The sequence below is a fragment of the Diuraphis noxia genome, unplaced genomic scaffold (assembly GCF_037042655.1).
Source record: "Diuraphis noxia isolate RWA-SAM2 unplaced genomic scaffold, SU_Dnox_SAM2 contig0001, whole genome shotgun sequence".
Lineage (NCBI taxonomy): Eukaryota > Metazoa > Arthropoda > Insecta > Hemiptera > Aphididae > Diuraphis > Diuraphis noxia.
In genome coordinates, this window is record NW_028301711.1 from 59020958 (window position 1) to 59037787 (window position 16830).

General features: G+C 32.5%; 2 long non-coding RNA genes and 2 pseudogenes across 3 annotated transcripts; 2 read left to right on the forward strand and 2 right to left on the reverse strand.

Annotated features, from left to right (window-relative positions):
• The first annotated feature begins 400 nt into the window (after nucleotides 1-400).
• On the forward strand, nucleotides 401-8452 carry LOC149061024 (uncharacterized; annotated as a pseudogene).
• LOC149061025 (uncharacterized) lies at nucleotides 806-1432 on the reverse strand. The gene is made up of 2 exons (XR_016189556.1): nucleotides 1235-1432; nucleotides 806-1172 (listed from the first exon to the last, which is right to left on the reverse strand). It is a non-coding gene; the product is annotated as an uncharacterized LOC149061025 (long non-coding RNA).
• LOC149061026 (uncharacterized) lies at nucleotides 4959-5751 on the reverse strand. The gene is made up of 2 exons (XR_016189484.1): nucleotides 5388-5751; nucleotides 4959-5325 (listed from the first exon to the last, which is right to left on the reverse strand). It is a non-coding gene; the product is annotated as an uncharacterized LOC149061026 (long non-coding RNA).
• Nucleotides 8453-8747: 295 nt separating the features above from the next.
• Nucleotides 8748-12081, forward strand: LOC149061027 (uncharacterized; annotated as a pseudogene). The gene is made up of 5 exons (XR_016192468.1): nucleotides 8748-8816; nucleotides 8869-8882; nucleotides 10124-11079; nucleotides 11784-11848; nucleotides 11917-12081. The product of XR_016192468.1 is annotated as an uncharacterized LOC149061027 (transcript).
• Nucleotides 12082-16830: the final 4749 nt, after the last annotated feature.

A 16830-nucleotide genomic window follows, 5' to 3' on the forward strand; every position in this document is an offset into this window, starting at 1 on the left:
TGTTACTTGCTGCTACAGAACCCTTCATGTTCGAGTCCGACTCGCAGTTGGCCGCTTTTTTTTTATTTCTGTATTTTATGTAGCTTAAATTTAATTATATAGGTAGTTATACAATTTAACTCACCCTATACATTTGTATATATTATAAATTTATAACTAAAGTTTATTCAAAATGTTAACTATTATAACAATGTATACTTTGTTCAAGTTCCAACTACTTTAATCCCTGATTTGTTGTGGACCTGGGTTTAGATAATATGAATAAGAAAATAACTTTTAAAAATTTAATTTTTATCTTAAAAAGTTATTAATTATTGTTGCTAATGTATTTTATATGTTAATAATAAAACAATTTTATATACAGTATAATTATTTTTAGAAATGTGGTCCGTTGGATTCGATGATAAATATTTCAAAGAAGAAATTATATATAAATGTAGATAAATTTAAACTAATAGAAGCCTGTACCGAAATGGTAACAGTCAACGGCCGGCCTTTGACTATATTCACTTTTTCATTTTAAATACATCATGTAATACAATATACCCATTTATTGTATCAATATATTCAATCATAAATGTATAATATTATAATATAATATATTTATTTGTAACTATTTTTTTATTTAAAATTAGGATTTACTATTAATTCACACAACATTAAAAACATATATTTTCGGCCTCAAATACAATCATCAGTGTACCACAAAGGCTCCTGCGGGGGTGGCGGTTGGCCTTAGATGGTGATAAATAATATATATACTAAATGTTACCCAGATTATCTCCAAATAGAATAACAAAATAAATTTTAACGTGACCTGCAAAGGATCGGGTGACCAGAACAACATATATATAAGAAACTATTTTTGATTGCACTGTCGTGCTATAAATGTATAATAGATTAACAAAGATCAAGTAGATTATAATACAATATATGAGTACTAACTGGTGGGCGCCCAAAAGATTATAATATAATAATAATAATTAATACAAACACTTAGGTAATACCAGTAAATAATAATAGACATGCTAACGTGATTGTTACCACAGCTCAAACATAGATACAATTTTGTGGTACAAATAATAGTCAAATTCAAGGTGTTAACGATACCGGTCCGGCCATCCACCTCACCAACTCCTAGGCTTGGAATGCTTGGACAGTGTACCCACGGGCTGATCAGCAAAAAGGCCAGGTGATTATGTGTGTATAAAGACATACGTCATACAGGTACTACATAATGTATAATGCAGCTGCCGGGCCATGGATCTCCGACTCCGCGTCCGCGTGGTCAAAAACACGTCGTCTGAGGGCGACGTCGCACAAACGGACAACAACGGCACAAGACGGCCAACAACGGCACACAAAAATGGCCAACAACGACGCGGAACGGTGTGGACGTAGCACACACACACGCACCGAGAGCGAGTACGTTGCTCGGGAGAAAAAAAATGAACAGACGACCGATCGACGCTGGACATACGCCGATTTTATATATATCAGAGGGGAGGAGGGGGACGTAGAGCTCGGCGAGCTTATCGAGTATAAAGGTCATTATATTCACGCTGTAATACGAAATTATAACGATAAGCTTAATATATCTCGAACATCCTCCCCCCCTTGGAAGACGTAGGGCGGCTTACAACTGGATGTGGATGGAATGGCATATAATGATCGACCAAGGTGACCACTGCTGAAGAACTTGATTGATGTCTGAGGAAGGTGACAACCTGATACATTACACATAATTAAAAGAAAGAAAAAAGAAAAGAAAAATACAATGTTCAAAACAAAGAATAATAATATTTTAAAGAATCGCCAAATACGATGAATATAATGCAAATAAAGGGAAGTTAGTAAAATAATATATAATAAATAGATCGTAGCATGAAATAATAATTCAATAAATTACCTTATAATATCAAATGGTCACCCAAATAACCTTGCAAAAGGGCGCACAGTCTCAAAATAATCAAAAATAATTATACATAAGGCAATAATAATTTATATCAATACAATTTAACAGCGTAAGAAAAAATCAAAAAAACCAAAAAACAAATACCTATGCCACGATTTACAATTCATGAGTAAATAATTAATACATTTTTTTTTTTTTATATATATATATAATACATCAATGGCAATAGATATCAATAAAAATTCAAACAAACATAACTCTACGCATCCTTTACCTCCGATGCCCACAGGACCTAGGGTACATTAACTGATCGCATGGTGTAAGTATACATAATAATTTGCAGTACAGGGGCATGCCATATTGCAGCGTAGGTGTAGGGATGGCTATATATATTTTAATTAGGTAATTTTACGACCTTTACCACCGGGCGAGTAAGTGTGCCGGTTGCGGTACGCAAGCTGACTACACGTACTACACCGTCCGCTCCCGGAAACACTTGTTCCACACGTGCCATACGCCAACGTAGCGGTGGTACATTCGGCTCTTTAACAATAACCAAATCGTTGACTGCAAGATTGGTCTCATCGTGTGTCCAGCGAGTACGCGTTTGCAATGAGTTCAGATACTCGCCGTGCCAATGACGCCAAAATGATTGTGTGGATTGATTGAGTAGTTTCCACCGCTGGACTAACGGGCGTGCCGTGTCGGCGATATGTACTTATCGGCTACTTGATCGGATATCGGCAGGCTGGGCATCTGAGCTGTAATAGTAGGGAATACCCACGCTGTGAATTTTAAAATCGGGTCGGTCGCGAATCTGGGTTGTATGTGACAGTTTACCTGCCCCTTTACGTTCTGTACTGAGGTACCGGACAAACCTGAAATAGGGGCGGTCCAACGAGACACCCTTAAGCCCAATTGGGCAGCGCAATCCACGGTGATCGCGCTTATCTGGGACGCAGAATCAATCAAAGCGCGTTTGGTATGCAACATACCACCACAGTCACGGATGTGAATTAGCGCGGTTCCAAGAACGACAGACGATGAATTTTGCGCATTACTACCGAAAAGAGACGACTGTGCCGTGGATTCTTCACGGTTCAACTGACTATTACATGTTGGGTTACTGTCCCTATCACTGATGACCGTAGTCAGCGTACTATGTAACATTGGATGATGTCTACGGGGGCATTTAGTACATTGCACAGATGACTTACACTCCGGGGCCCAATGACCAATGCGCAGGCATCGGAAACAACACCTATTTTCACGAGCCCATTTTTCCCGAACGTCTACGGTCCACCCAGTAAATTTGTTGCATGTCGACACTGCATGCGACCCCTTGCAAATGGGACACGACACGTTCGACTTCGATGTTCCCGTACTGGTCATCAACGATGAGGACTGTGGCCTCTTAAAATTATTAACACCGGAATTATAACTTTTCGGGTTGACATACGATTTTTGGAGGGCGGACTGTTTTACTGATTTGTGAACGGACTCACGCGATACACTGGGTACACACTCCAATACTTTAATACGAGATTTTACGAAGGACAATAAATCTTTAACGGTTGGGAACTCACTCGCAAGTTGGGCTTCAAAAAGTTTGATCGAATATGACGGCAAGCATCGCGATGCCAAAGAAAATAAAATGAAGTCGCCCAGATCCGGAATTTTCATTGACTCAAGTACCGAAACCCCTTCGTCAAAGGTCAATAAAAATTTGTTTAAATCAATTAATGTTTCGTTTACGGACTTAGGCGCGTTTAATAATTGTTCGATAAGTGAGGATGCTACTAGTCGCGGTTTATCGAAACGCGCGGTCAATGTGGCCCACGCCAGTTGATAATTATCACCGCACACCGGTACGCCGGCTATCGCTTCTAGTGCTTTGTCTCGCAAACAACCTGTTAAATAATAAAACTTATCAATTTCAGTGATATTCGGGCGCTGGTCGACCATAGAGGTAAAACGGTCTCGGAAGGTCAGCCATTTAAAAATATCACCGTGAAATATGGGTAATGGAATTTCTGGCAACCGTGCCGGTTTGAAATTGGACATGTTACGCACACTTAAATTTTCGTTGTCTACCGAAACGCCTTCTCTCTGTGACCCGCGCGAATTGTTAATTACCATATCAGCATTACTACAGGGGGGGTTAAGTTCAATGTTGTCCCCCTCGAGGATTGACTCATTCGCGGACCCATAATTTACTTGGGATGTAATGGACCCCTTTCGCAACGACCTCTCAATATTGTGTTGCTTTTTTACGTAACGATCGGCTGTGGCACGAGAATACGAAATTAGTTCACGTAGCTCTGCAACCTGATCCACGGGATACTCGGAATCTCGATTTAAATCAACCAAACAATCAATAACTGTGTTGCTCTCAGTTGTGAACGCTGTCCATAATTCTTTTACTTCACTCAAAAGAACCACCAATTGTGGAACTAAATCCTCGTCCTCAATACAACGCAGCGCGAGATCGTGTATTGCGCGTATATTTCGAATACATTCATTACGACGCAATGTGGCCTTTTTAAGTGCGCGGTTAACGCGACCGGCTTCCTGATCGTCCATCGCAAAAATATATTATACGACAGAAAAAACAAATAGTTAAATATAAATATAATTTAAATTTTAAATAATACGAATAAAACAATTTACGCGTTATACTACTATACGTATTAGTGCGTCGTACGTGACGCCAATTAGGTAATAACCACTGGTCGTTCACTATCGACAATCGATAATAGATATAAAAGTTATTTCTACTAATGAATAACTAACACAACGACGGAATAATATCAACACCACGAAAACCCAACTGCAATATGTCACACTAACCGGTGCGGCTGTCGGCCGTACCAATATACAAAGTTTGTTATAATTCGAGATAAACGTAAAAAGTAACCACGCTCTGCTACCAGAAATGTACCACAAAGGCTCCTGCGGGGGTGGCGGTTGGCCTTAGATGGTGATAAATAATATATATACTAAATGTTACCCAGATTATCTCCAAATAGAATAACAAAATAAATTTTAACGTGACCTGCAAAGGATCGGGTGACCAGAACAACATATATATAAGAAACTATTTTTGATTGCACTGTCGTGCTATAAATGTATAATAGATTAACAAAGATCAAGTAGATTATAATACAATATATGAGTACTAACTGGTGGGCGCCCAAAAGATTATAATATAATAATAATAATTAATACAAACACTTAGGTAATACCAGTAAATAATAATAGACATGCTAACGTGATTGTTACCACAGCTCAAACATAGATACAATTTTGTGGTACAAATAATAGTCAAATTCAAGGTGTTAACGATACCGGTCCGGCCATCCACCTCACCAACTCCTAGGCTTGGAATGCTTGGACAGTGTACCCACGGGCTGATCAGCAAAAAGGCCAGGTGATTATGTGTGTATAAAGACATACGTCATACAGGTACTACATAATGTATAATGCAGCTGCCGGGCCATGGATCTCCGACTCCGCGTCCGCGTGGTCAAAAACACGTCGTCTGAGGGCGACGTCGCACAAACGGACAACAACGGCACAAGACGGCCAACAACGGCACACAAAAATGGCCAACAACGACGCGGAACGGTGTGGACGTAGCACACACACACGCACCGAGAGCGAGTACGTTGCTCGGGAGAAAAAAATGAACAGACGACCGATCGACGCTGGACATACGCCGATTTTATATATATCAGAGGGGAGGAGGGGGACGTAGAGCTCGGCGAGCTTATCGAGTATAAAGGTCATTATATTCACGCTGTAATACGAAATTATAACGATAAGCTTAATATATCTCGAACAATCAGTGAAATTACTAATGATGTCAACAATAAATTAATTAGTTTGAAGATCGATTGTGTTAAACGCCACAACCGTTCTATAATGGGAGTGAATATCCAGTATGTAAAAAATGGTAGAGTTTATTTGGCAACTTTAGCAATGAAAGAAGTTTGTGAACAACACACTGTCGATAATTTAAAAAAAATTGGTACATTAAATATTAATTCCATACTTATGTCTACAAATTTTTAGTTACATTTAATTTTTTTTTTTTATTTGTTAGCTTCTTGAAGTGCTACAAAAGTATAATATGGTTAAAGAACAAATTTATACAATAACCTGTTATAATGCAGCAAATATGGTGAAGTTAGCTAGAATAATGAACGATCAATGTGAAGAATTAAATGTGATAGAAACCAATGTAAATGAAAATGATTCTGATTCTGGTATTGAACTAGAATATGAAAATGGAGAAGGAACATCTTTATCAACAGATGATATTGAGAATGAACTTTTTAATGATGATTTTGAAAATAATGGTAATTTAAAAAAAACCACATTATTACACTTACTTTATAAAATTAAATTTATTGTAAGTATTTATTTCTTACATTATAATATACTATACAATATACTATACAAGGAAGTGAAAGATTTTCAAGAAATTGTAATCAATGCTCTAAAACCTAAATCAATAACATCATGCATACAATGTTCTGTACATTCCTTACAATTGTGTGTTCTGAGTGGTTTAAAAAATGCACCTATAACCAGTTGTATAACTGAAGCTAGAAAGGTAATTTTAAAATAAAATATTCTTAATACCTGGGTAATTAGTATCTTTAATTTTGATAACATATTAAATATAAATATTTTCTATAGGTTGTAAAAAGGCTCAGAACCCCAAAATATGCTAGACTAGCATTGCTAGTTGGTTAAAAAGAAAAAATTTGAAGTAGGTATGCTGTCATTGATATAGAGACTTGGTGGAATTCTCTATACAACATGCTCTTCAGACTCTTAGAATTGAAAGAATTTTGTAAGCTGCACAATGGAACAAATCCAGATATCAAACTAAGGGACTGTGAATGGGAGTCAATACAAAGTGTTGTAAGTTTAATAACTAATTAAACTAAATAATAAGTAATAATAAACTTCCATGTTTAAAAATACCGAAAACAAATACCAAAACTTAGAATTTAATTTTTATACTGGTGAATTATACTTACCTAATACCTACATTTTTTATCATTTTAAATTTAGGTTAACGCTCTTAATCTTGCAAAGACGGCTACACTTGCATTACAAAAACAAAATCTCAATTTGGTTGATTTTTATGGTATATGGTTCTAAGCTATACATGGATTAAATGCAGATGGTTCAATACTAGCTAAGACCATAAAAATAGGTATGGAGAAAGAACTCAAAGAAAAATATTTGGAAAATACCACATTCTTAGCGGGTATGTGTATTTTATTATATATCCAGAATGTGTACCTTATGGCTAGTTGTATTATACTATTATAGACTATATTATTATGTATATGTAAACATCAATTTTTCTATTTAATTTATTACTAATTATTTAATTGTAAACTGTTACAGCAATTTTTATTGATCCCAGATATCAGTGTTTACTGACTCGTGATCAACAAAGTGTAGCTATTAATCGTCTTGTTGAGACTTGGGAAACATTGCAGTTATTAAAACATAAGAATCCTGAGTTGAATAGCTCCAACTCATCTATTGATGTTGCAGGTAAACTAATATAATTACAGACACAAAGTAGTTGAACATTTTACAATTTAATATAATATTGTATAATATATTTTTAATTTTTAGTTCATAATGAGGTTGATACAAACGACCAAAATTCCGAAGATTTTTTTGAAAATTGTCTGTCTTCCCAATCATCTAATCATTCTAATCTATCTTAATTGTCCACTTCCTCAAATCCTACACAAACTATCACAATCATTTTAAATAATTTTAAAAATGTCCAGCGCATTCCTTACAATGATATTGTAATGAAACATTGGGAAAACAATAAAGAAATTCATCCTGAACTGTATGAGTAAGTTTGTGTTCTATTAGCAATTCCAGCAACTCAAGTAAATTTATATACTCATATTAGTATATTTGATGTGAATTTTTAAATTGTACCAAATATTATACAGGGTGATTCTTTTATCAAACAACACTTATATGGTGTTTGTGTGTAAATACCACCTAACATACACCTATAACACACAAACACCACCCAAAACCACCTAACTTTGGGAGGCTATATCTTGTAAACGAATCAATGAAAAATGAAAATTCAAACGTGAAAATACATTAAAAAAATAGCCTTTTTAGTATATGAAATTTTAAGTATAGGTTGTCATTTAAAAATCAAAAGTTGATAATGGTTTACCTGATAAATATAAGGGTGAAAATATTTAAAAAATATATAGTTCTAGAACAAGATGGATCTACAAATTAAAAAAAAAAAAAAATTTGAAAAAAGTCAATAGTTTTTGAAATAATGAGTGTTGTTTGATAAAAGAATCACCCTGTATTTTCAGGCCAGCGTGGAAAGAAGTTTTTCAGGGCTGAAATTTATCATTTCAGATTTGCGTGCATCTTTAGATGAAGAGCTTTTGGAGGCTATAATGATTATAAGATGTAATGAACTATTTAAAAAATCATGTTAAAAATATATATAATACTTTAATGAAGAAGGTGATTAAATAAAAATTTAAAAAATAGTATATTAATTCATAACTGTGGCTTTGGTGTTAAACAATAATTATACCTTAATGATTATTATAACTGGAGCATAATTTTTTCTGTTGTATGTTTTTAATTTTTATCATTTTCAATGATCATAAATTTGTGTTTAATTATACAAAAAAAAAATGTCAAGTGTGAAAATACTTAATAGTGAATGTATTATCCTTTTTTATTATAGGTAAATATTTACTTTGTTTATAAGACAATTAAGTATTATTTCATTATTATTAATAAAATGCTACAAAAGAAAAAATCCGAACAAGGAAGAGGTTTTCATCAAAAGAAAGATAGTCTAGTGATGAATGTAATACATTTCTTTAAAGTTCAAACTGTTCTAATTTTGTTCTAACTTCTAGGTTCCTTATAGCTTGTAATTTTTAGAATAATCAATAAAATTACAAAATCACTCCTATTAAAACATTTCTCTTATTTGTATCAAACATTCAAAAATCTTATCAAGTAATTAAGTATAATAAAACCATTCAATTATAATTTCAAGTCTGCTTGGAAATCCGTTTTTAAAAATGTAAAAACCGGTATACAAAATTGAAATTACATTTTTAACACCGGTATTGAAAAATTAAAACCAAAACCGAAAAATTTAGAAACCGGTATTGAAAACCGAAACCGAAATCGAAAAATTTAGAAACCGATATTGAAAACCGAAACCGAAAAATTTAGAAACCGATTTTGAAAACTGAAACCGAAACCGAAAAATTTAGAAACTGGTATTCAAAATCGAAACCGAAACCGAAATTATTTCAATCGGTTTCAAGCCCTGGAATTAAGTATACAATTCAAGATTAAAAGATTAATTTAAATTTGAAATCAGTGATGAGTTGTTTCAACGTAAAATCTCTAGGTAGCACGTTTTTGAAGTAATTTATCACAAAATTAAAAAAAAAAGAAAAGAATTCATCAAGAAAATCAAGAATTTCAGAAAATGGCCGATAGAGAACCTACCCAACCTCAAATAAGTTCAATCCAGAATGCAGTATTCATAAATAAACCACCTTGAAATACAAAATAAATTATGTATTGTGTTTATTAATTTCCGCGTTTTTAGCATTCTATTGCTGTGTTTTGTAACGGTTTTTGCGAGACATTTTTCCCAGTTTCCCACCCCACCAAGACGACTCATGTCATATCATTACAATTCATTAAGTACGGGAAACGACTGACTCGCTTAACCTCTCTCGAACACGACGGTACTTGTGTAATAGTTGTGTCTTGCATGCTTTTGAGCTTTTGGTATTATTCAATATTGTCTTAACCGCACGCTGTTTTTTGAACGTACTATCGTAACGTAGGTACTATTTTTTCTTATTATATCCACTGGATGATAGATGTTTGATTAATTAATATCACATTGTATATACATGAAACAAAAGATTTTAAAATAAATGTTAGATGCCTGGAACTTGTCAAGTTTTGTAGTTATACATTTTTAATTTTGGTGCATATTAAATGTGTTTTTCTATTTATTATATTTATCTTTATTCCTAATACTTGATTATCATTTTTTGGTTTAGACAGTTAACACATAGGTATTTCTGTTCGCCAATTATTCAAGTTTATTATTTTTAGTTAATTAATATTTAATTTTTTTAGGTATCTAGAAGCTGCTAACAATTACAAATTTATGCAAGGACAGAGAAGATGGAAGAGGATGCGGAGGTCACGTCAACCAAACGGTGGACGCATACCTGAAAACATCCATGAGCTCGCTGAAGCATTGACCCGACCAGAGAATGCTGCCTACAGTCAAAAACTTCAAACACCCCCATCAACATTCTTCCAGCAAGAACTACTAGTCAATGGATCAAGCGAAGGAGTTATATTTGCAAACCTGGATGCAATTAGGAGATTTAGAGAAGAGTTGGCCACAGTTACAACAGTTGGAATTGACGGAACATTCAAGACTGTTCCTGCTGCTCCTGCAGACTTAAGAAGTTTTCTGACTTTTCAAGTGGTATTTAAGAGTGTATCGTTCCCAATGGTGTATGTTCTTCTTAGACGTCGGACAGAAGAAACTTACATTAAATTATTTAATATTGTTCGACAAATTTTACCTTTAAACTATAATTCAATTAGATTTGTTACAGATTTTGAAAAAGAACTCATGAATGCAGTTCAACAAGTTTTTCCAGAAAGCAGATTGGGATGTTGCTGGTTCCATTACACCCAATAAATTGTGCGGCGTTGTCATCGAAAATTGAATGGTGTTTTGGATTTAGTCAAGAGAAATCCTGAAGCAGCTTGTGTTTTCAGAATGGTTCTTGCACTGCCTCATCTGCCAGCTGTTAGGGGTCATCCTCTATGTCCTCAGTTTTGTATGTATGATGGTTTTAGGGCCATCATGCAGTATGTTCAACAATTTCCTGAAGTCGAACAGGGAATGAGAAATTTTTTAATTGGATATATTGAGCATTATTGGTTTTTTCAGGTCCGTCCAGAGTTTATCAGTGTTTTTGGAGAAGACTATCGTACTAACAACTATTTAGAGTCATTCCATTCAACATTATTGGCGCAAATGAGACGTCATCCTAATATTTGGGATTTTCTCCGTGAGTCAGATAATGTCTGAAGTGTTTTGTGTTGCATCTTTGTCCTAAATGTTTGTAATTATAATGTGTTATGATTTACATGCTCAATAGTGTGTTACAAATAAGTAAGTTAATTTATGTGTATTTTAATTTTAGTTAAAAATGATTATTATATTCTTGATAATATTTTTAAAGCATGCTTTTGTATACTATTGTAGTTGCTTGATTTTATGTGTAATGCTTGTACTAAGGTCAATGGTTTTTTAATTTATTATTTTTTGCTTGTGTCCTAGCTTATCAAAATAATTTATAATATATTTTTTTTTAATTACATCACAATTATTTTAAAACTAGATTTTTGTTATAAATTAATACTCATTTATGCATGAAATTCAGAATGTAATTATGAATTGACATTTTTATATAATAGACAATAATTGTTAACTGTATTTCGACTACCAAAATTTGTTATTCGGGACCTTTCATTGAGATACTTCCTCAGGACAATGTGTTGAAAATCAGTTGTGTCCTGGCAAATCTGTGACATCTCACCCTAGCCTATTTATTTATGTTTGATTATTTTGCCTTAGGTCCAACATTTAGTTAATTTAATATTTAGCTTGATGTGAAACAATTTGTCTTTACTGCTGTAGTTTCTATAGTATAATATCATATTAATTTTATATGATTTATCCATTATTTGATAGCGCCACCTTTTATTTTAGGAAAGTTAAATTACATTGAAAATCAGTTTTCAGTTGAGTTTAATCAAGTACGGAATAATCTCAAGGTAAATGCTTACATACTTAACTTGTTCTAATTAATTTAAAATAAAATATGATTTTTTAATTTTATTAGGTGAGATATGGCATATCAAGATCGGAACGAGTTATTGCCACTCATATTATTGCTCAAAATGTCCAGCGTCTTAATGAACAACAAGATCTCTTGTTTTTGCGGAGTACCGGTCATCATAATGATGGATACGTTCAAAGGGAAATTGGACCATATACACAGCCATGAAGCAGCCACTGTAATTCAATTTTAGTGTATTATATTTAGGTTATAATTATTCATTATTTTTTAAAATTTTATATACTGAGTTATATTTTTAATTGTTATATAAATTATATAGGTATTGTATTTTCTTTATAATGTTACCACAGTAATAATATTAGTTTTTCGTAAAATCATATTTTGTTTTAAATATTTAATATTTTCAAAGTGTTACAATTAATTACTTTTCTAATTGTTATCCACTGTTATATATTTTATTTTCCTTGTACTATTCCCTAAAGCGATATTAGATATTAAGTACCTATTTTGATTTTTTGTAATAAATTATATTTGGGTTTTTAACATTTTTAAATTATTACATTTAATTAATTATTATGTTGTGATCCTAGTATTTTTTTTGCCTGTACACTGTTCCACAGGAGGTAACTATAATATACTACTGCATATACAAAATCTATTAGTTTATAAATTTTTCTATTTTTTCAATATAACTAATTATCTTGTCATTAATTGTGAATATTCAAATACCTACTGTGTTAAAACTAGGTTAAACTATTTGTAGCCGCACTCGGCTTTAATATGGATTGTTTAATTATATTAAAACGCCTTTACGGCAGGAAGGCAGGCTACCCAAAGTGCTGCACTACCAACCAGAAAAGAAAAATGATATAACTAATATAGTATGTATAATAATAATAATTGAGTTTTATTTTGACAATAATGTAAATAATAAATAGTAGCCCTGCTGGCTCAACAATGTGATATAGTAATATAATAATTTGATAATAAAAGTTGTGAGTCTGTTGGCTCAATACAAGTATAAATAATACAAAAATTGTCCTAAGACAGTGAATATAAAATAATAATAATAATGCCTTAGTTGGCAGGCAATACAAATAAATATAAAATTGGCCTGATAATAAACAATAATAATAAATTTGCCTTAAATGGCTATGCAACAATATAAAATAGGCCCAGGCTAGCCCAATACAAAATATACAAAACTGGCCGAAGCTGGCTCACTATAATACAATGGGTATAAGTAACTATTATGGTACCTGTAATAATAATGCGGCTCGTCAGCCGTTTACCTGTGAGCTGTCGTCCGTTAGCGGCTTCGAACCAAACGCTATGTAATGCAGTTAAATTTACCAATAATTTCTCCTAAATATTTACTTATATGTACATGAGAAGTCTTTCCAAATGTGTACATTTCTCTACGACTTTATTTAACTTTGCCAGTTTCGAATTGTGAAGCAGAAAGAACAAATTCAAAATTAGAGCTAATTGAAAACGCCAGAAGAACGTCCCTTCACCAAGAAAAATTAAATTCACTCGTTCGTCTATACGCTGAAAGGGATATAACTATAAATACACTTGATTTTTCAGATCTAATTAAAAAATTTAGTGAACTAAAACCTAGAAAAAAAACCATTGTCTTAAATAATTTAACAAATAATTTCTTTAATTATTATTTATTTTTTATTTTTTACATTGACTTACATTTACTATGTTGAAAACTGCATCTCCACTTTGACTTTGTACACAATGCACATGATGTATATAAGTAAACATTTGTTTGAATTAAAAACTGTACCAACACTTTCGTTTTATTTATATAAATTGCCATTAAATAATTACTTATAGCCTTATTATGGTATAATTGATTTATAATATTATAAAATAAATTGATTATAACAAATCTATATAAAATAAAGACTGCATTTATAATTTAAGTTGATAATTTAGAATTTAGATAATAATTAATTTTGAGGCCCCATTAGAAAATTTGACCCGGGCCCCAAAATTCATAAGTTGGGCTCTGACAAATTGGCATATAATTAAAACATCATATAGCAGCAATAATTATCTTTAACTTAACTAACATATCCCAAGCTAAAAACTCAAACAATTCAATAGCAAAAAAATAACTTTATATATTAGTTTAACACTTAAAAAAAAATTTAAAAAATGATAAACATGAACACATATTCCAAACAAAACATGTAAATATATACTACTAACATGTACAGTTCAATACTACTAAAGATAAAACGGACAATAATTAAATAAAAACCTCATACTGTGTAAGTATAATTCATATTATATTATATTTACACTATACATCACGGTCTTAGAGCCGTTGTCTCCAAAGTAACACTGGATATTCATATCATGGACTATCTTTCTTCAATTTCGTTTATTCTATTAATATTGCATTCGAATCATATATAATCTTAAAAGAATATTCGTAGGAGAATATTTGTTACTTATTCTAACACAGCTGATGAAATGAATATTCTATTAAAAATAATAGATTCATATTTTTTTTATTATTACACATTTTTGAATATCCAACGAGTATTCCAAATTGAATGTCCATAAGACATATCCGATTTAGAATACTCAATTACTCAGTTACTATCATATCTAAAGGGGACCACACACGTTCAGTTAAAACTGTGCGATCCGACTGCACAGTTTTATTTATACGATAAATCATTTTAATGGCTAAAACACACACCTTCAGTTAAAACTGAGCGATTTGACGGTACAATCAGAATAAATCATTAGTGGTCCCAGCTATGGCGACGACAGATGATGCTGTTGCAATTCTCGGACTAATGTGTATTTTAAAAAATAAAAAACGTAAAAAACGTAACTTATGGTGTAAAGAATGGTTACTAAAAAGAAATAAATATTCGCATACAAATTTGTTAAATGAATTGAGAATTACTCCAAAAGATTTTAATAATTATTTGCGAATGAATGAAAATACCTATCTGCACCTTCTTTCTTTAGTAACACCACTTATCCAAAAACAAAATACTGTAATGAGGGATGCTATATCACCTCATGAAAGATTTTTAGCGACCGGAAGAACCTATGAATGTCTAAAATATTCTACAATTATATCACCACAATCACTGTCTACTATTATACTAGAAACATGTGAAGCAATATACACAGTTCTACACGAGGAGTATCTAAAGGTATGTACTTAATAAAACTGCGATTTTATTATAGAGTTTTATTAAGTTACTGGTTTTTTATTAACATAATTTAAGATAAAACATAAGTAGATAATAGTCATATACATAACATTTATATATAGAATGCATGGACACATCGATTTATATAATCTGTGGTACAACGGCTGAACAGTGTAAAAAAAGTCAGAGATGCGTAGTTAATAAACAATAATTTCTAATAAAGCCTTATTTTCCCTATCCGTGATGACACTGATTTGAGGTAGGTTTTGATTTTTCGCATTTTTGAGAATTACATGGGCCAAATAGGGAGTGCACCATCTGGTTTTATATAATCTATGATACTAATGCCTAATACTAAAATTAATTACTTTAATCACAATGATATTATAAAATATGCCTATTGCCTACCTAATACCTATAGTAATATTATAGACATACCGTCTCAAAATCTCGTTTTTCGTACACAATAATATTATATCATTGAATTCAAATTTAATACCATTCATTACAGTGACCTACTGTCAGCCTAGTCTGGCCGAACACAAGCCAGTCCCGCATTTTAAAATACCTAATCAGAAATCTAGGTTTTTATGTTTAATAATATTTTATAATATTACATAATTATTACTTATTAGACAATATTTTAATTTATTATTTCACCATTATAATATTAATAAATATATATTTTATACCAGCAGCGGCCCACCGGGAAATTTCCAAGTATCTCGGTCGTCCAGTCCGCCACTGATAAAAGTGATCAAATTATCTCCTTAAGGGCCCAAACAGACGACCGGATTTTGCCGGCCGGCGTTTCTGCCGTCCGGTTGATTATACACACCAGTGTCCACCGGCCGGCGAATTAGTATTATTATTATGATATATTTATGATATTATTTTAAAAACCCGGTAGAGTTAATAAAATATTTTTCGATTTCAGTAGTTATTGAAAAATTATAATACGTACATATTCGATTAAATTTTAAACTTGTGCAGTGATACATTTTGGATATGATAACCTAGTACACCAAATATAATATAGAATAATTTTAAAATTAGTTAAGGCCCTCCTCACACGGGGATACTCAAAAGAAACTGCAATCGCCTAGGTACTAGGAGACTGGGTGACTAGACAACTACAGTTGCCGGTTATCTTCACACACAGTATACTAAATTTTTGTTTCTAGTTTTTTAAACTATAGTGTCGCCCGACAGTACAGTTCGTTAAAAATATATAAACAAAATTATAATTAATTAATATTTATAAATAATAAATTCTTCATAACCATGTACTTATTGTACTTAGAACCAATTATTATTATTACTGTGATAATACTCGAATATTCTCGGCCTTACCAGTTACCTGTGAGCTTAACTTCTGTGGCTACTTCACTCCAAGCTTTTTCCCTTATATTTCTTTTGGAGTAGCTTTTTAAGGTATAATTATATAGCTCGGGATACTTTTCTATTTGTCGCACACATTTTATATTAAAATTTTGATCCATGTTATAATATTTTATTATACATGAAATAAAAATTACCAAGCAACTCGACCAACCAAAGTAGCGAAGAGACCGACATGTCTAGTCGCCAGTTGACTGGTCGCGTCAGTTTATCAATCGCGGCGACTTAAGTAGCGCCGTTTGAACGACGCCATTCAAACACACATGTGCAGTTGCCTATTCGCCTAGTCTCCTAGTATCTAGGCGATTGCAGTTTCTTTTGAGTATCCCCGTGTGAGGAGGGCCTAAGAGTTTGAAATAAA